The sequence below is a fragment of the Heterocephalus glaber genome, unplaced genomic scaffold (assembly GCF_053883595.1).
Source record: "Heterocephalus glaber isolate CG9 unplaced genomic scaffold, H.glaber_assembly_v1.0 deba00000347, whole genome shotgun sequence".
In the NCBI taxonomy this organism is placed as follows: domain Eukaryota; kingdom Metazoa; phylum Chordata; class Mammalia; order Rodentia; family Bathyergidae; genus Heterocephalus; species Heterocephalus glaber.
The window spans coordinates 41,484,801-41,501,654 of NW_028258143.1; positions in this window are offsets into that span (position 1 = coordinate 41,484,801).

Genomic DNA, 16,854 nt, shown 5'->3' on the forward strand with positions numbered 1-16,854 from the left:
AGATCTATCTAGATATAGTGTATATGGATAGATTGATGTATGATATCATATATATTTACATTTGTTATCATTAGCCTATTTGCCTTAAAATTTAAAAAATTAAAAACTTTAAGTTTTGTTTCAAACTGCATTCTGACAAACTAGAAATAAATTCATTTATATAAAAAAAAGTTCTTCCTGTTTTCCATTTCTGCATACAGTTTAACAACTGACTTATACTTTAGGGCTAGTTTTCACACAAATATAAAGTATATTGAAAGAAATGCTCATATTGTCAGCAGGAATGAAATTTTAAATTATCAGAAACAGACCCAATGCTCCTGTCACCTTCACTCAAAAGAGCCAAGAGTGGGATAAACATATCTAATTTCCCGAAACTTCCATTTATCTTTCTAACTTGGATGATTTTGTATATGTGCTGCCAAAGCGAGCACTAACTGATGATTTTGGAAATGATATACTTTTTTTTTTTTTGGTACTGGGGATCAAACTCAGGACCTTGTGCTTGCGAAGCAGGCAGCAGAACCACTGAGCTAAATCCCCAGCCCCATTATACTTTTTTTAAAAATCAACAGAACAAAAGAATTATATTTATCTGTATCTGTGTAAAGGAGTAAATGAGACTCTAATATTAATTTTTATATGTGTTAATTAGCCTTTGTTCTTACAGGATGTGAGACCCAATAAAACTGTTCTTAATGATTTATTCCTTGTTGGTAGGGCAAGTTGGGACACCTTTTCTATTTATATTTTTTCAGTACTGGAATTGTACCCTGGGCCTTGTTCATCTCCTTCATGCTCAGCAAGAACTCTATCCCTGAGCTATATCCCCAACCCATTTTATTTTATTTAAAGACAAGGTCTAAGTTGCCCAGTCTGGCTTCAAACTTGAGATCATCTTACTTCAGCCTCCTGAGTAGCTGGGATTATAGATGGGCACCACTGTGGCAGGTGAAGCACCATGCTTAATGTTCTTTCTACTGAGGATACTCTCATGGTCCTTCAAAATTCAAATAATCTTGAAGAATGCATCAAGCACTACTTGGGTTAAGGATGAATTGCCTACTACTATATAGTTACATGACAGTTTTTGTTTTTTTTAAACAGCAAAATGGGAAAAATAGATTCTGAGTTCCATCTGAAACTTGGTCCATCTCTCTTTTTACAATATGATGGGGAATTAATATATTTTTCAATTTTCTTGGTTAAATGGACTTTTAGTAATAAGACAAGCTTCCAAAGTGGTTTTCCCTTGAGATGAGAAGTTTTATGAAGACTTTAGGTTATTTTACCCAACACTTTTTGCTGTGACCAACTCATAGTTATCTTCAGAACTGGGCTGTTCTATGCCTCTCATGATCTAAATTTTAAGTTTCTGAGGACAGGAGTTCATACTGCTTTCCAGGAAAGACAATTCTCCAGGGTAGCCTCCCTAATTATTTAAGGTAGGTCTTCATTTCTTTAAAATAGCTGATATTCAAGTTTGAAATGCAGCTACTGCGTAAGCAGCCTGACTTAAACTGACAAAAGCAAGGAAATTCTGGATCCATAATTCACCTTCCACCCCTTGACCTCACAAACCGCCATATTAGCGTGATCACACCAAAATACCAGCTTGTGTTTACAGTTTCAATCCTCCTGATGGCGGACGGGCGCGTGTACACGAGCACTCGCTCTGTGTGCACTGAATAGGATCACGATCCGGAGAGCTGAAAATGTAAACACAAGCTGGTATTATGGTGTGACTGGCGGTTTGTGGTTCTTTGTTTGAATACTTTAAAAATGGGCACCCTGGCAAGAACAAAAGAGGCAGACAGCAAAACTGCTCTTGAATGGCTTCTCTCGTCTTTGTCTCTCCTCAGGTAGATACAAAATAACTGATGCATTTGACAGGGTCCCCGGGAACATGTGTTTTTGCCTAGTTGGCTACACTTCAACGCAACAATTTTGTTTTCAAATGCAGGCCTATAATACTGTGCCTTTGGTAGTTTTAAATTATTTTCTGAGTGTACTTTTCTAGTTATTATTTGTGTCAAAACCTTCCATGTTGCAGCTTCATTGCAATGTTTGACGTCTTTAAGCAAGAACCTAAACTTATCTGATCTTTTAAAAAACGTTTGCAAATTGTCAATTGTTCTTTGACCCCAAATGAAGATTAGCACCAACATTACTCTATTAAACAACATATCTACCTATGGTTCTTGCTTGTACTATTTCAGTTGTTGATTCTGAAGTGCATAAGTTGAACTCAAGAGAAATGTAAAGGAAAGACAAAATTATAAGCTTTATTTTAGCATAGTATCTGGTTGCATGGTTGGTCCATTCCTTTCCTCTGCAGTGTGTCCTTACTCCATTTTAACACTAAATGAGTTTGATCATTGACTCCTTCACTGTGAACTTTGATTCTGAAATTGATTTACTTGTAGGTTGAAGAGATGACCATATATCATTTCAAGGAGAAAATTAAGACACAGAGAAAGAAGTTTAAAAAAAAAACTTTCCTGAAAAACATCAACGCAGCACAAAATATGCTTGACTTGGTGGTAAAGTACATTGTCTTGCTTTCCAAAGAACAGAATTTTCCCTTTGGAATTACATATATCATTGCTACTAAAAATGAGTAACAAAAGGAACAGTGGGTAGTTTGGCAGATCTGTTTTCTTAAGTAAAAGTTACAAATTGATTTTACACCTATTGAAGCAACCACTCACCACTGTAAACTTATTTCTGACAACTGTTTCTTTTAGAATTGAATAAGTAATTGAAAAACAAAAATGATTTTCTCAATACAGTTGAAAAGTAGTTAACGTAAAGACAAATACAAACAACTCATGGTCATAGACAGTTTTGACGTAGTCTGCAGTCCTTAATAAAGGAATAATGAAATGCCACTCAAATGGAAGCAAGTGATTCAGAAGTGTTGTCAGTCACTTTAGACTAAAAAGAAATAGCAAGAAATAGCTTTTAAGATATCAAATAATTTGCACTAAAATGCTATACTGTAGCATCTCACATATGAATAGGCCAACAATTTACCTTGTTTGTTTAAAACATACTGTACTTGATCACTTCACAAAACTGCACAACGTGACTGACCTTTCCATATTGTGTCTCGATTATGTCTCCCCATGTGAGATCTCTCACCAAGACAGCTTGCAAGCATTTCACAAATTATAATAAAGGAGCCACCTACATGTATATCAATACTGACAGATCCAGATCATCTTATTTTCACCTGAGATATGTTGAGTCTCAATTTAGAACTAAATTAAGGAATGAATAGATTTCCTGGAAGAGTGAGTTTGGCCTTGTCTTACACATATGTTTTGAGAACAAACATATGAAGTTGTTTTAGAGATTCAATATCTATGGTAATATGTTCAGATATACACAAACAATTAATGTACAAAGAATTGACATTTTTATCTCAAGTTCTATGCCTAATAACAAACTTGTATCTTGTGAGCTGTAGTTCACCTTCTGTAGAACAAAGTCTAGGGTATAGAAATTCAAAGCCATAAGCTTTAGCTTTTAGTTTCAGAAGCTTTTTTTTTTTAATTCTTCATTTCAAATATATGATTGTAATTTTACAGAGGGTTCAAGACATCTATGACCTTGAGGCCGGGCGTGGTGGCACACACCTGTAATCCCACCACTCGGGAGGCTGAGGCAGGAGGATTGCCTCGAGTTTGAGGCTAGCCTGGGCTATGCAGTGAGTTCACAGTGAATTCAGGCTAGCCTGAATTACATAGCAAGACCCTGTTTCAAAAACAAAACAAAACAAACAAAACCAAAAGACATCTATGAGCCTGTAGACATCCTTATTACTCTTCATAATTTGCATTGGCCCATCTACTTCTATGTCATCATTTTCCTAGCTACCTCATCCTATTAGTATCTGTTGGTAGCAAATAAAGATAAATGTGGACTTTTAGATTAAAAGGCTTTTGGAAAATTAATTTTATGGAAAGCAGCTAAGAAAAATAAAGTAGAAGTCACGAAAGCTGCAGTAATGTGTCAGCTTTACATATCTAGCAATAGGCATTGGCATGTGCCTACAGTCCAAGCACTCAGAATGCTTGAGGCAGGAGGATTGCCCTGAGTTTGAGGCCAGCCTGGGCTACACAGTGAGCTCAGGCTAGCCTGCAGTACAAAGTGAGACCCTGCTTCAAAAAAAAAAAAAAGATGAAAATGTTCTAGAGATGAATGGTGGTGAAGGGACAACGTGAATGGTGAAAATGGTAAGTTTTATGTTATATATATATTTCATCACAATAAAAAATAGGGCTAAGATTAATTCAAGTGAGAAATTAAGGACTGGCTTTAAGAACCTATTCCCCCCGCCCCCAAAAAAAAAACAAGGATACTACAGAAAGAATGCAGATATATCTGAGAGATTAAGGGGGAAAGGTAAGTGTTCTTCCTAATCCACTGGGACAAACACTTAGCAACTGTTTGCCATTGGGTTTCATTCAAACACAAATTATGATGTAAATATCCAAAAACAAACTTAAAGTATGATAATTTTTATTAAATATTCTTTATTCCCTCATCTCTGTTATTTTCCAACTGACCATTATCTTTTTTCTAGATTTTTTTTAATTAATGCACACAAGCATATAGCTTACCTGTATGACTATTTATAAAATTGAAAAAGAATAAACTAAAAAGAAGTGAAAGTAACATTTCCTAAATAGTAATAAATTTTAAGTGTTTGGATTTTCTTAAAACTCTAACTCATACTTTAGGGCCTACTTCTACACATTTTAATAGGTTTCTAAAAAAACTACAACCTTGAAGTGCATGCACCAGTGAGGCTAGGCTTAGTCACAGTACTATTTCAATGCAAGCTGCGTCTATTTTTGGTGTCCTACAGAGAAATAGAATTAGAATGTTCTAACCTCTGCTCATTCTGTAGGTGAGTGTATTAAGCTGGCTGTTTAAAAAAATTGGGGGAATTTTCCTTTCTAGTCAATTCTTTCTCATGATTAGTTATGAGGTGATTATTTTATGTTGTAGAACATTAGGGATATACAATTAATTCTGTATTCATACTCAGCTTCAACGTCTCCTGAACAAATTGTCAAGGAGGTAGCCTATCTATGAATGTCAGGACATAGTTTCTGCCTCATGTTCATATTATCCTGCTGGTTTTCTGTCCCAGCTGCATGGTTTTTAAGGTTCTCCCTTATCTAAGACAGAGCACATATTTATAGAATCTTCAGAGTTGGATGAATTTTGAATTCACCTTTCTAAGCATTCATTTGATGCTTGAATCTCTTCAAGTACTTATGCAAGCTGAGCATTAATAATCCTTATGATATCAATGATTATTATTGCTGCAGCATATGCAGGTGGGAACAGGAAGACTAATAAGCCAGGAATAAATTTCTACTTCATTTGTGAAAGATGTTTAAGACTAAAGATTGAATGAAATAATCTATAGAAGCATATCTAGCATAATACTTTAAATACAATATGCACTAAAATTTTGTTATATTTAAATCTGTTTGCATTGCACTCCATGTTTCAAATGTCTAGTGCTATTTAATGTCATATAGTTTCTTGGTACCTGGTTGTCTCTTATTATGTTAATATCAGGGCTGTTGAGTGTCATTAGTCTAATAGAACCAGTTCACAATTTTTTTTTTTAATTTAATTTTATTTATTTATTTTTTTGGTACTGGGGATCAAACTTGGGTCCTTACACTTGCACAGCAGGTGGCGAAACCACTGAGCTAAATCCCCGGCCTGAAAATTTTTTAAATGAAAGAAAAATGAAAATAGTTCCATTATATACTGGATTCTTGTAGATCAGAGCTTTGGCTATTTCAAGAAATTTTGCATAAATATTCACCTGGCCGTTTAATTCCTCTTCCCACTCACTCTAATGTAAAAAGCTCAGTCACAAACTATAAACATCAACAGAAGCTTTAGAATCCTATGATAGCCTCAGTACATGCTAGGTTTTACAGGTGCAAGTTTCCTATTTATTTATACCTCTTGACTGACTAGATACTTAAGAGTTGTAAAAACTATTAAGGTCTACATCTAAAATATCTCACATATTTATTTCATAATTTTATATGTAGAAGCAAACAAAAAATTTTTTCTGGTGGAACTTTTTTTCAGCTAGGTATTATAGTCTTTGGGCTATGTTTTCAAATGTTCTTACAGATTTCTAGCTCTGTGATTATTAATAAAGCAACCTTTTATAAGCAGTTTGTGGAAGACAAGTTAATTCGCATTATGAATATGTAACCTAAAATTTTTAAAGTAATTAACAGCTCTGGTTTACCTGAAAGATACAGTTATCAGGAGCATGTAATTTAGTATCAGCACATCCTTAATATCGATGTTATTTAAAGCCATACATTAAGAGTCATAAGCATCTGTAGTGACAGAAAAGGCATGCAGCAAAGTACTGAAAAACTGGAATAGAATTAATTGGTTTTGGTCTACCCACTTCAAATTAGAAAATAGCAACAGAAAAAAAATTAAACACTAAACGTATTCGTTAGTCAGGATCAGCAATCATGCTGCCCACACATGATTTGCAATTAATTTGTAAATAAGAAGATTCATCACCTGGAGGATAATAAACTCTAGTTTTATGGCCCAAAAGACTAGACAAGTAAAAACCGCTAATGAATGTACTGTATAAACACAGGGGCAAAAATGTGCATTGGTTGAGTAAGTGAGTATAACAAGGAGACTCTTTTTTGTTATTTAAATACCAAAAGATACATGACACTTATCTGGAGATTTTTCTGAAGTGTTAACATGGCTCAAAACAGGGTCACTTAAAAGGAATGGAAAAGTGTTACTAGGAGGTAAGGAGGGCAAAAGTTGATTTTTAGAAAGAATTGGCATTTTTAAAAAGTGAGGGTCTATGTTTTTAAAAAATCTGAGGTGGCTACCTTAATTTTAATTAATTTTTATAATTGCATATTGGAAAGTCTTATTAAAAACAATAATCTGAAGTGATTTTAGTCTACCACATTCCGATGTGACTTGGACTATGAAAAGATATCCCTACACATTATTTATTGAAAAAATAAACATTAAATGGGATTTTAAGTATTGCTGTACTTTGGAAGTCTTTGTTGTGAAAAACTACCTTCACCCTTATAAATTATAGTTGTATAATACACTTTAATTTTGCATTCAAAATAAAGCACCCAACGTTACATTCATTCAAGTGAGAATTTCTTCTTTAGCACCAGCTAAGAACTTTGAGAAGTACAGAGGTAAAATCAATTGAGATATTTATTTAAAATACAAAATCCTCTGTCTCCCTCATGCTAGCTGAAATGCAGTCTCTGCAATTGGACCCTCAAATCTGTACATAATTATAACAAAATCTCTAGTTGATTCTTATGCATACTAAAGTTTGAGAATGGTTTTACTTGTCATATTCTTGCTTGTCACAAATTTCTTCAGGTATTTTCTTTTTAGAAACAGTTTTTTAGTAGTCATATGGAAATACTTCTGCAAAGTATAAAAATAGAATTGAAATTACTTATATGAAATAAGTATGTTTTTACCTAGAGTCACCTAAATGGGATCAATAATATTATTACTGCTAAAATTAAAAGGAGAAAGAAGTTAAAAGAAACCCTTAATCCAGTAAATAGCATTCAATTTTTTAATGCTTTAGAATTCAATTATGAATTACAAATATAATCAGTATATTAAACTACATCACTTTTAAGCAACTTCAGCAACTAAAACACATCAGTACTAAAAACAAATGTTACAACATACTCAAAGCACATGGCATAAAACACTAAAGCTTATGTAATTCATTAATAAGATTTATATTCAACCCAATTCTAATAACTTTATCTAGTTTATTTGATAATAGTACACTACATGTAGTACTATTTCAAAATGGTAGTTAGAGAAAAAATTTTTTGCTAGAAGTTACTTTTAAGAACTAATACCTGAAAATAAGATAAAATACTTCTTAAAAAACAAACCTCCAGGGGCAGGGAATTTAGCTCAGTGGTTCCTCTGCCTGCCTCACAAGTGCAAGGTCCTGAGTTCTATCCCAGGTACCAAAAACAAAACAAAAAAAACAAGCTGCCAAATGCTGTATTACTAAAATATTGTAAAGAGTGGCTTTAGAAAGTATAGCTATGCAGAGCCATTCAATATAGGGTCAAACACTAAGATAATCAGTATGTGCTTGTGCAGTAGTGTAATTGATTTTTATACTGATTGCTATTAATTATCAGGAAACAATTTTACAATTTTTGGTTTTGTTTTTTCTTTTGTTTTCTTTTTCTTTTGAGATAGGACTTTCACTATGGCATCCAGGGTGAATTTGAACTCTTTCTGCCTCAGCCTTCCCACTAGCTGGAAATACAGGCCTATGCCACCTTGCTGGGTATGGAAAACAGGTTTATATGCCCTGGTTTTTTAAGAAGGGAGAGAAGTATATAGGCCATTTTGGAAAGATTTTAATACAGATTGCTTAAAATTAACTTTTTTTTTTTTTTTTTTTACAAAATGTTTGTGGCACTGGGAAATAAACTCAGGGCCTTCACATAGAGTTACATCACTGTGGGGCACTGGCCAGAGATATGTACAAGATAAATATGCAGAGATAAGGGACTTTTGGGGCCACAAGCCCCAAATCTTCCTGAATGCATGGTTAAAGATTAATAGATAGCCCACAGAGCTACAAGTCCAAGAAAGATCAAAACACATTGCCCTAAAGAGTGTATGCTCTGGCCCTTGTCTTTCTCATGCTCCAATTAATTACTTAGATTGGCCCTAAGGTTGGTCTGTAACAGATGACCTGACCTTCCCCTGTCCCCCACATGAATTCCTGCACAGGGTCTTTATTTTTCCTGTATCCTTGCTTCCTGGAACTATCAATAAAAAGCCACAGAAGCTTCAAATTTGGGCTGTTTTGGTTTTTTTCCCTTAGTGTCTCTCACGCTGAAAGATATGGACAAAAAGCAGTCCCTCTGGGTTCTCAAGAGGTAAAACTGGACACGGCCTCCTAGTTATCTCTCATCCTTTGTACCACACCATAGTCGTGAACTGCAACACATCACCAGCCCCTTCTTAATTTTTTATTTTGAGACAGCCTCTCTTTAATTTTTTATTTTGAGCTGAGTTGGTAAATTACTCAGGCTGGATTTAAGCTTATGATCCTCCTGGCTCAGCCTCCCAGAGTGCTGAGCTTACGGGAGTACACCAGCATGCCTGGTTTAAAATTAACAATTCTTAAGGAACTAGTGATTGTTTAATTCTTTCTAAAATTTTTTATTAGCTGGGCGTGGTGGCGGACATCTGTAATCCCAACACTCAGGAGGCAGAGGCTGGAGGATCGCTGCGAGTTCGAAGCTATCCTGGGCTACATAGTGAATTCAGGGCCAGCCTGAACTACAAAGCAAGACCCTGTCTCAAAACGTAAAATAAAATCCAGGCTGGGGATTTAGCTCAGTGGTTTCACTGCTTGCCTCAAAAGAGCAAAGACCCAAGTTTGATCCCCGGTACCAAAAATAAATAAATAAATAACGACAACCAAAAAAAAAGACAAAAATAAAATAAAATAAATATTTTATTAGCGCATGTTTGCAGTACATAATGATTACATTTATAATATGAAGTTGGTATCTGCACATGATACATTCTAATACTTTTAAAAAATCCCTTCTCCACTTATTTATTTATTGGTACCATGAATCGAACTCGGGTCCTTGCTCTTGCGCAGCAGGCGGCGAAACCACTGAGCTAAATCCCCCACTACCCCACTTTTTTAATCTTCTTCCAACTCTTATTCCTCTTCCCATTTGCAAAAGCTCAATTTTTATCATTTTTCCTTTTCAATTCTTTTAAAATTTCCTTTTAATAGGCCATTATAAATTGTGGTACTATAAACATAGGTATGCATGTATCCTTGTAATATGATGACTTTAACTCTTTCAGGGAGATACCTAGAAGGAGGGTAGCTGGGTTAAATGAAATTTTTATTTTTAATTTTTTGAGGAATCTCAATACTGATTTTCCTAGTGGTTGTACCAGTTTGCATTCCCACGTGCAATGTAGAAGAGTTCCTTTTTCCCTGTATCCTTGCCATTATTTGATTGTTTGTTTGGTACTGGGGATCGAACTTGGATCCTTGCGCTTGCGCAGCAGGCGGCGAAACCACTAAGCTAAATCCCCGGCCCTGATCCTTGCCATTATTTGGTTTCTTGATGATAGCTATTGTTTCTGAAGTAAGATGGTACCTCAATATTGTTTTAAAGTACACTTCTCTAATGGCAAGCAGTTGAACATTTTTTCATGTATTTGCTGGTCATTTGTACTTCTGCTGAGCTGTATCTATTCATTTTGATTGCTTGTTTTTTGGTCGGGTCTTTTATTTTGGAGGGTCTAATTTTGGGGGTACTTTTTTTTTTGGTACTGGGGATCGAACTCGGGTCCTTGCACTTGTGCAGCAGGCGGCGAAACCGCTGAGCTAAATCCCCGGCCCCGGGGTACTTTTTATATTATAGATGTTAGTCTTCTGTCCAAGGAAAAGCTGACAAAATTCTTTTTCCCATTCTGTAGGTTGTATCTTCACTCTGTTGGTTGTTTCCTTTGCTGTGCAGAAGTGTTTTAACTTGATATAGTCTGATTTGTTGATTCTCAGTATTATTTGTTGTGGCCTTGGGGTTCTGTTCAGAAAGTCCTTGCCTGAACCTATGTCTTCAAGAGTTGTACCTATTTTATCTTCCAATAGATTTCTGTTTTAACATTTAGGTCTTTGATCCATTTTGATTTCAATTTGGTATATAGTGAGAGATATGAGTCTAAACACAATCTTCTGCATGTGGATATACAAATTTCCCAGCACCGTTGATTAAAGAGACAAATTTTCTCCAGTGTATCTTATTGGGCCCTTTTACAAAGATCAAATAAGTCAATATTCTTAGGGTCTTTTTGCTTCTTCTATTCTGTTGCATTGATCCACATGCCTGTTTTTGTGCCAGTATCATGCTGTTTTAATCATAGTAATTTTGTAGTATAACATCAAATCTAGGATTGTGATACCTCCTGCTTTGCTTTTGTTACCCAGGATTGTTTTTGCTGGGTCTCTTCTGGTTCCATATGAATTTTAGGATTGTTTTCTCTAGATCTCTAAGAGATGCCATTGGCACTTTTATTGGAATTGCCTTAAATCTATATATAAATCAGTTTTGGAAGTATAGTCATTTTGATTATATTAGCTCTTGCTATTCAGGAACAGGGGATGTCTTTTCACTTTCTGATGTTCTTCTAGATTTCCTTTAACAGAGTGATGTAGTTTTCATTGCAGAGGTTTTTACATTTTTTTGTTAGGTTAATTCCTAAGTATTTAATTTCTCTGGATGCTACTGTGAATGGTATTACTTTCCTAATTTTTTTCAATGAGTTCATTATTAATGTATAGAAACACTATTGATTTTTATGTACTTATTTTGTATCTTGTTATGTTACTGAATTTGGTTATTAATTCTAGGAGTCTTTTGGTGGATTTTTTGGGTCTTATAAAGGGTCATGTCATCTGCAAATAATGATATTTTTACTTCATCTTTTCCTATGTGTATCCTTTTTATTTCTTTTTCTTGTCTGATTGCTCAAGCTAATGTTCCAAGGACTATGTTGAGCAGGAGTTGTGATAGTGGACATCCCTATCTTTCTCATTTTAAAGGAAAAGCGTTCAGTTTTTTCTCATTAATGTGCTATTGGCAGTAAGTTTGTCATCAATGTCTTTTATCAGATTGAGAGCAGGTCCTTTTATACCTATTTTCTTTAGGGTTTTACCATAAATGGGTGTTGGATTTTGTCAAAGACTTCTTCTGTGTTTTTTCAGATGATAATGTGATTTTTGTCCTTGCTTCTGTTTATGTGATTAATTACATTTATTGAACCATATATGTTGAACGATCCTTGGATTCCTCGGATGCAGCATACTTCATCATGGTGTATGATCTTTTTGATGATTTGTTGAATTCTGCTTGCCAGTATCTTGTTAAGGATTTTGGCATCTACGTTCATTAGAGAGATTGGTCTTAGTTCTCTTTTTTGGTTGGATCCTTGTCTGGTTTTGGGACAAGCGTGATGCTGGCTTCCAAGAAGATTTTGAGTATTCCTGACCTCTCAATTTCATTGAAGTTTAAGGAATATAGTGTCAGATCTTCCCTGAAATTCTTGTAGAATTCAGCAGTTAGGGCTGGGGATTTAGCTCAGTGGTGCCACCACCTGCCTCGCAAGAGCAAGGTCCTGAGTTTGATCTCTGGTACAAAAAAAAAAAAAAAAGAATTCAGCAGTGAATCTATTTCTATCTCATTATCCTATTATTGGATTATTCAGGTTTCTTAAGTATTCTTCGTTCAGTTTTGATAGTTCAAATGTATATAGAAATCTCTCCATTTCTTCTGAGTCCTCTAATTTTTTGATATACGGGTTTGTGAAGTAGTTGCTAATAATCTTCTGGATTTCAGTGGTGTTCAGTGTGATTTTTACCTTTTCCATTTCCAGTTGCATTGATTTGTGTTTTTTCTTTCCTTTCTTTGTTAAAATGGGATGAGGATTTATCTATTTTGTTTATTTTTTCAAAGAACTACCTTTTTGGCCAACTGATTCTTTGTGTATTTTTGTTTATTTGTTTGTTTCTTTTAGTTTCTATGTCACTGATTTCTGCTCTGATCTTTATAATTTCCTTCCTTGTACAAGCTCTGGATTTGGATTTTTTTTTTCCCTAGGACCTTGAGTTGCATCATTAGGTTGTTTATTTGGACTTGTTCTGTTTTTCTGATACGGGCCTTCGGAGCTATAAGCTTTCTTTGTAGGGCTCCTTTCATATGTCTCATAAGTTATGATATGTTTACTGGTATTATTATTTAATGCTGGGAACTGTCTTACTTCTTTCTTAATTTCTTCTGTGACTTACTGATTATTCAAGAATGCATTGCTTATTCAAGATGTTTGTGTAATATCTGTGGTTTCTTTTGCAATTGATTTCTAGTTTCATGGCACTGTGACCTGACAATACAGATGATATTATCCACTCTTTTGCATTTACTTAAGCATGCATTATTTGCTATTATGTGGTCTATTTTGAAGAAAATTCTATGTACTGTCAAAAAGAATATATATTCTGTTGTATTTGGGTAGAACACTGAATCCATTTGTTCAAAAGTTTGATTCAACTCTGATATTTCTTTATCGATTTTTTTTGTTTAATTGATTTATTTTTAATAGTGGAGTATTGTGGTGCCCCACTATAATTTATTGATGTCTACTTGATTTTTTTATGTCATTATTGGTTTTATGAAGTTATGTACACCGTAATTTGGTGTATATATGTTTATAATTACCATCTCTTCAGGCTGACTAGTTCCATTAACCAATATGTTGTGTCTTTCTTTGCCTGTTTCGATCACCTTTGGTTTAAAGTCCACTTTTTCTGAAAAAGGGACAGCTACTACTGCTTGTTTGCGGGCTCCAAATGCATGCAATATTGTTTTCTATCCTTATTGTTTAGTCTATGAATTTCTTTTTGGGTTAACATGTTCATAACAGGGCTGTAATTCATATGTCTTGCTGATGGCTGGCTCTAACTCAAATTTGATCATTTCCACCAGCTTGAACCACCAGTGGTAAATGCATGACTGTTCCATTGGGCACAGCTTGTACTGCTTTTCAGGGGGTATTTGATTACACTAATGTAAAGAAATTTGTTGACTTAGCAGACCAGATGTCATCATACCATAGTTTCCTAGGAAAATCATTAAAATGATATAAAAATTGTGGTATAGCTAATTTGTGCTACAGCAGTTGTGAATGCATATTATATTCACCAATGGGGTACTTGTAAGATTTTCATGTTAAAATTTAGAGAATTATTGATAAATTATTCATGAATATAAATAAATTTTTTAATTTAATGAAATAAATGTGTTGAGTATTGTAATAATTTTAATTGGTATGAACAGTATTAACATTTATATATGGGCAATAATTATTCACATTCAAGCAACTAACTATATTTGGCCCATTTATAGACTTTTTATTAATTTTATTACTGAAAAGATTTATAGAAGTGATTAGATTCATTTGTACAACCAGTGGTACAAGCCGCCCAATGGGACAGTCATACATGTACCACTCGTGGTTCAAGCCAGCAGGAATGTGTTAAATGTTTCTTGTATACAGCAAACTTTTGGATTTTTTTTTCTTGATCCATTCTGCTAATCTGTGTCTTTTGGTTGGTGGATTGACAGTATTCACATCGACGGTTATACAGTAATATCTCAGTTCATGAATGCTTTCATTTGCAAACAATGCAGTTCAAAAACAAAAGAGTTTGGCAAAATTTTGCTTCCATTCACAAACTGTGTTGGGTGACAAACATGGCCATGGCCATCTTTCCCACACAAATGCAGATGCAGCCATTTTCCCCAAAGATGTAAAAGAAATTAATTTTATAAATCGAGGTACCACTGTAATTGATAAGTATTGATTTACTCCTGTTATTATATTATTTTGTTCTTGCTGTTTCCCTTTCTTTCCTTTCTTCTTAATTCCTGCCCTACCTGGTGCATTCATTCTATTGAATTTTTTGGCATTGTTATTTTCATTGTCTCTAGGATATCCTTGAGAATTTTTTTGAGTGCTGATTTGATAATCACAAATTTCTTTAGGTGCTTTTTTTCATGGAAAAATCTTATTTCTCTATCAATTTTGAGAGATAATTTTGCAGGATATATCAAACTGGGTTGGAAGTTGTTTTCTTTTAGGGTTTGAAACACTTCATTTCTGCACTTGCCTTTAAGAGTTGTGTTATGGGGCTGGGGATTTAGCTCAGTGGTTCTGGCCCCTGCCTCAGAAATGCAAGGTCCTGAGTTCAATCCCTGGTACCAAAAAAAAAAAAAAAGAGTTGTGTTGCGAAGTCTGATTTAATTCTAACAGGTTTTACTTTATAAAGTGACACATTGTTTTCCTCTAACAGCTCTTAAAATCCTGTTCTTGTGTTGGGTTTCTGCCGTTTTAATTATGATATGGCATGGAATTTTTTTTTCTGATCGTTTTTTCCTATTTGGAATTCTATGTGCCTCAGTTATCTGTATGTTAAATTCTTATTCTATACCTGGAAAGTTTTCTGTTATCATTTCTGTAAACAATTTATTTGTGCTCTTTGTATTGTTTTCTGATTTTTCACTAATTTCCATTACTCTTAGATTAGTCTTCTGGAGTCATCTAGCAGTTGTTAGATCTATTTTCTATATTCTCTTGTTGTTTTTAAGGTATCTCTCATCAATTGATCACCAACCACACTGTCTTCTAAATCTGACACTGTTCTTATATTGGTTGCTTCTGTTGCCCAGACTTTTCAATCTTATTTTTAATCTCCTGGATTTTTGTTTGAAACTTTTTATGGATTCCCATTCTTTTCTGTGGGGCAGTCATGGTTTTGCATCTCATTCTTTAGCTCTGTTAGATTTTGTTAGTATTTTCTGTAGAATCGCTGAGCATTTGTTTCATAAGAATCATTATCTGTTTAGTTATATCTTCTTTGAATTCACAAAGCATCTTATTGATCTGTTTTGTTACCTTCTTTCAGACATTTCTACTGCATGGCTTTTGGTTTCCTCTCTGTCAGTGTCTCCTGTTATGACTCTGGGGGAGTTGGGAATTTTTTAATGGATTTTGTTGCTTGTCTTCTCATGTTTCTATTTTTTTTTGTATTTGTTTTCCCTGGTAGGATTTGCTGGTTGAATATGGTGGGTTTCTTTATTTCAAAGATACTCTTGGGCATGGCTAGCTATTGGTCTTTGCTTCTGTTCCAGGATCCAGAAAACTTCTTTTATTTGGGAGGGGAGGTTGCAGTTTATTTGACCCAGTACCCATTTTTTGAGAATGGGCCTCAATATTGTTTATGACCACTTAGGCCATCTATATATTGGCATCAGAGAAAACCAATTGACAGCAACAACTGTATCACCTTGGCTATCACAGTAAAGTCAACAACAACAATGGTGTCAAATATAAACTGGATACTGACAAACTCTAATAACCAATAATAAACCATCCTTAACCAAAGCAATGAGATCTATGATTTTAGCATAGGCACTTATGCAACCCAGATATTGACCTCCAGTAATTTGGACCACTGGTCTCTACTGGATGGAGGCAGTGGTGCTGGAGCTCAAGCATACCACTGTACTCAACACCATCACCTTCAGATCCAACCCTCTATGAAGGTTACATACACCAAACCTAATCTACCACAGAATATAGGCCCCGTGATCTTTCAAGCGTGATCTTGAGCTTCTCAGATCTCAGGGGATGTATGTCTAGCCCTCACCCTTTCCGAACCTGTCTCCCATGGCTGTCTCTTACCCAGGCTCTGCAGTAGGATGATACTTCGGTCCTGGACTAGAACTCTCCCCCAGGTGTTGCTCTTGTCCTTTATCAGGTCTGTTGCTTGGCTGTCGTCTCTGTCATCCTGTGCTGAGGAGAACCAAGGTTCAAACTTGTTTAGGAATTGGTTTAGGAATTGGCCCCATCTGTTAAGGCAGGCTGGTGGGGTCCTCCTGCCCCTCCACCCATCGCCCCACTCCACCACCGTGCAGTGGCAGGAAACTGTGACTTGTTTAATTCTTAAAGAGATATAGTTCATGACTCATGAAAACTCATTCATTGTATTTACCTCAAAAGAAAGCAAGGGTTTTTTCCAAAGACTAAATTGTTGCTTAGGGATATATGTCATCTAGTGGCCAAAAGCAACAGTTTCAGGGTAATTGTTTTGTATTTTGGATTAAGACAATATGGAATTGGCTAAATCCAGAGGTTTTGCTGAAAGTTTTT